This window comes from Microtus oregoni, unplaced genomic scaffold (genome assembly GCF_018167655.1).
Source record: "Microtus oregoni isolate MIOR12 unplaced genomic scaffold, Mior012 000025F_ref0000491, whole genome shotgun sequence".
In the NCBI taxonomy this organism is placed as follows: Eukaryota; Metazoa; Chordata; class Mammalia; order Rodentia; family Cricetidae; genus Microtus; species Microtus oregoni.
In genome coordinates, this window is record NW_024543084.1 from 17690140 (window position 1) to 17694374 (window position 4235).

At 43.8% G+C, this 4235-nt stretch overlaps 2 pseudogenes; one reads left to right on the plus strand and one right to left on the minus strand.

Annotated features, from left to right (window-relative positions):
* Positions 1–1579: 1579 nt before the first annotated feature.
* On the minus strand, positions 1580–2599 carry LOC121462946 (annotated as a pseudogene).
* A 617-nt stretch (positions 2600–3216) lies between these two features.
* LOC121463071 lies at positions 3217–4027 on the plus strand (annotated as a pseudogene).
* Positions 4028–4235: the final 208 nt, after the last annotated feature.

Consider the following 4235-nt stretch of genomic DNA (forward strand, 5'->3'; position numbering starts at 1 on the left):
AAGACCCCGAAAGGATATAATATTACTTAAGTAAACAGGAAGTGCATCGTAAGCAACTTCCAAAACTCTAGAATTGACAGAGACATCTCGCTGCCTGGACAGTCACCCAAAGCTCTTCTGTAATGTTGGGGCATCCATCTTCAGCCTACAGGCCCATAGCATTCAGCATACTTTTTCATGGAGCAGGAAATTTGAAACACTTTTTTGCCTTTATTGGCAGAGTTCATCAGTTGCTTTCTTCTGTGTCCCGCAGAATGTCTGGCAGTTTCTTTCATGAAGCAGGACCCTGAAGGACTGCCTCACCACCTTTTTTTTTTTTTTTTTTTTTTTTTTTTTTGGTTTTTCGAGACAGGGTTTCTCTGTAGCTTTGGAGCCTGTCCTGGAACTAGCTCTTGTAGATCAGGCTGGCCTTGAACTCACAGAGATCCACCTACCTCTGCCTTCCGAGTGCTGAGATTAAAAGGTGTGCGCCACCACCACCTGGCTTTTTTTTTAAATTCCTTTTTAGATTTATTTATTATGTATACCATGTTCTGCAAACATGTATGCCTGTACACCAGAAGCGGGCACCAGATCTCATTATAGATGGTTGTGAGCCACCATGTAGTTGCTGGGAATTGAACTCAGGACCTCTGGAAGAACAGCCATTGCTCTTAACCTCTGAGCCATCTCTCCAGCCCCTGCCTCACCATCTGTAGGCAAATTCAGCAGTCATCTCTGTGGGTCCTAGATGTCCAGTTCAGCAGCATACCACCAAGCAGCCCAGGAAAGAGCAGTTTCTTGCCCAAATGGCTAGCAAACTCCATAAGAAGACTCTTTGATGCCCATCTTCCTCTTGAAGTAATTGGTGCTGTCAGGAACAGACATGTCTCACTGTTGAGAGAAGTCTAAGTTCTTAAAACACTTTAAATGCCATATTTTATAGGTCTTTAAAGTATTGAAGATTATCTAACTAAAATATATCTCTGTGTATCTAGAAAACCTAACTAACATGATAATAAGTTTGACTATTATAAATGACTATCTGGTAATCTGTAACTAACTAACATGATAATAAGTTTGACTATTATAAATGACTATCTAGTAATCTGTAATTTTAAATTGTGCATTACATTTTTTTTTCACTGTTTAAGGTTTATTTGGTGTTTTCGTTGGCATGACACTTGTGTAGTCGGTTGCATCATCCATATGCAGATCTTCACTTTACACAATATTTCAATGTACACTACAGATACATAATACACAAAATAATATCCTTTAGAACAGTTATGCACAAGATATGCATAATGGATTTATGCACTGGAGCCAGGTTATGACTAACTGGGAAATCATTGGCCTAGGCATGTCTGGTGAGGGTGCACAGCACAGACACAGCAGGTTCACAGGGTAACTGAAGCCTGCACACAGTTGGCAGTGTCACACCAACCAGGTTACCACTACACAAGTACCACTTAGCATCAGGGTAGAGCTGTGGGAACACAACCGCCCGAACCACAGCTCAGATGAGGAGACAGTGTGCAGTCTCCATAGAAACCTTGCTGCAGCCTGGACAGTGAAGCGCTAGGACATCTGGGGACTTTTAGAACTGCAGCTCTTTCTGGATCCCCCAGAGCGTATCTGCACTCTTCTTCAAGCGGGCCTCCTCTTCAGAAGTCAGAGTCACCTTCACAACATCTGAGATTCCATTTTGTCCCAGGACACAGGGGACACTGAGGAAAACATCATCCTTGATTCCATAGAGACCCTTAATCATGGTGGAAATGGGATGCACCCGCCTCAGATTCTTCATTATGCTCTCTGCCAAGTCGGCCACAGAGAGGCCAATGGCCCAGGACGTATAACCTTTCAGTTTGATCACCTCATAGGCGCTGTCAAGCACCTGCTTGTGAACCTCCTTCTACTGCTCCTTGTCTGCATCGGAGCCCAGTTCTGGGTTCAGATTCTTCAGGGAGACACCAGCGACATTCACGCCACTCCACACAGGCACACTGGAGTCCCCGTGCTCCCCCAGGACCCATCCGTGACAGCTCAGTGGGTGAACACCCAGCCTTTCTCCCATCAGGTAACCGAACCGAGCTGAGTCCAGATTGCAACCACTCCCAATGACTCTGTTTTTGGGAAAGCCACTTATCTTCCAGGCCATGTAGGTCAAGATATCCACTGTGTTGGAGACAATAAGCAGCTTGCAGTTTGGACTGTATTTCACCACGTTGGGAATGATGAACTTGAAGATGTTCACGTTGCGCTGGACCAGATTGAGCCGACCCTCTCCCTCTTGCTGACTGGCCCCCACTGTGATGTTGATCAGCTTGGAGTTTGCAGTCACGCTATAGTCTTTGCCAGAGACAATTTTCGGTGTTCTAAGGAAAAGGCTGCCGTGCTGGAGATCCATCATCTCTCCCTTCAGTTTGTCTTCCATGACATCAACAAGGGCAAGCTCATCCGCCAAGTCCTTCATTAGGATACTGATGGCACAAGCCATGCCAACAGCACCAACCCCAACAACCGTAATCTTGTTCTGGGGGGCCTGTTCTTCCTTAAGGAGATTCACAATCAGCTGGTCCTTGAGGGTTGCCATCTTGTCGGAATTTGAACCTTTTGGGACCGCTAGTGCACGATGAACAGCTTTGGGCGCACAGCAGCGTGGTCAGGGTTTGGCTACAGAGGCTCCAGCACCGTGCATTACATTTTTAAATGAGCTGCATAAACATTAATACCTTAAACAAGAGTAGAAATATACATTTAACAAAATTGGCCTTAAATTTATAACAATAAACCCAAATCCATACCAGTGTATTCATTTCTGTATCATATCCCCCTTATTTTTTTTCCAGAAATTGACTGTGACCATTAAACATTTATAACCAACAACCTCTAAATGAAAATGAGTATTTATAAACAGTCATTTAGGGAATTTGGGCATTGTTCTCTCCAAACTGCTTCCTGCTGCTTCTTGGGTGAAGTATTTTCAGGGTTCATGGAGACCTTTTGGGGTGGTCTTGATCCATCAAACCACATTAGCCTGGAAGGAATCCACAGGCTCTCCTCTTCTGTGGAAACAAAAGCAGAACTTCTTTTCCAAAGCAACATATCCTTAGATTCAAATTCTGAAGTCAAGATACCTTTATGTTGGTTTAACTTATCAGCCCCCAGAATCAAATGTCTCTCTGCAGTCAAAAAATTCAAAGAAACTCTCTTTTTTTTCCGCCTGGAACCATGGAGGCTGTTCTGGAGAAGAAAAAGGTTCCTGCTACACCGGGAACCCAGAAGAAAAAGAAGGTTCCTGCTGCGCCAGGAACCCTGAAGAAAAAGAAGATTCCTGCTGTACCAGAAACCCTGAAGAAAAAGTGAAGAAATTTCGCAGAGTTGAAGGTGAAGCGCCTTCGGAAGAAGATTGCCCTGAAGTCACTGCAAAGGGCCCAGAGGAAGCTCATCTATGAGAAGGCAAAGTACTATCACAAGGAGTACAGGCAGATGTACCGGACGGAGATTCGCATGGCCAGGATGGCAAGGAAAGCTGGGAACTTCTACGTGCCCGCAGAACCGCAGCTGGCGCTCGTCATCAGAATCCGAGGTATCAATGGTGTAAACCCAAAGGTGCGCAAGGTGTTGCAGCTTCTTTGTCTGCGGCAGATATTCAACGGCACCTTCGTTAAGCTCAACAAGGCTTCGATTAACATGCTGAGGATTGTGGAACCATACATTGCATGGGGGTACCCCAATCTGAAGTCAGTAAATGAGCTCATCTACAAACGCGGCTATGGCAAAATTCATAAGAAGAGAATTTCCTTGACAGATCTGCATGGAGGATCTAATTCATGAGATCTATACAGTTGGAAAACGCTTCAAGGAAGCGAATAACTTCCTGTGGCCCTTCAAATTGTCTTCTCCACGAGGTGGAATGAAGAAAAAGACAACTCATTTTGTGGAAGGTGGAGATGCTGGCAACAGGGAAGACCAGATAAACAGGCTTATTAGACGGATGAACTAAGGTGTTGCCCATGGTATTTTGTAATCTGGTCAGTTAATAAACAGTCACAGCTTGGAAAAAAAAATTCAAAGAAAATACAATAATATACACAATCTAGACTCTCTATGTATTTTCCATCTTTATGTGGCTTATTCTTTTTAACTCTATTACTTTTTAATATTTATTTTATTATTTTAACTCCTTTAATCTATGATTGTCTGTACTCTTGTCTATACTCTTTTTCCTCTCTCTTCCAAGACTACAT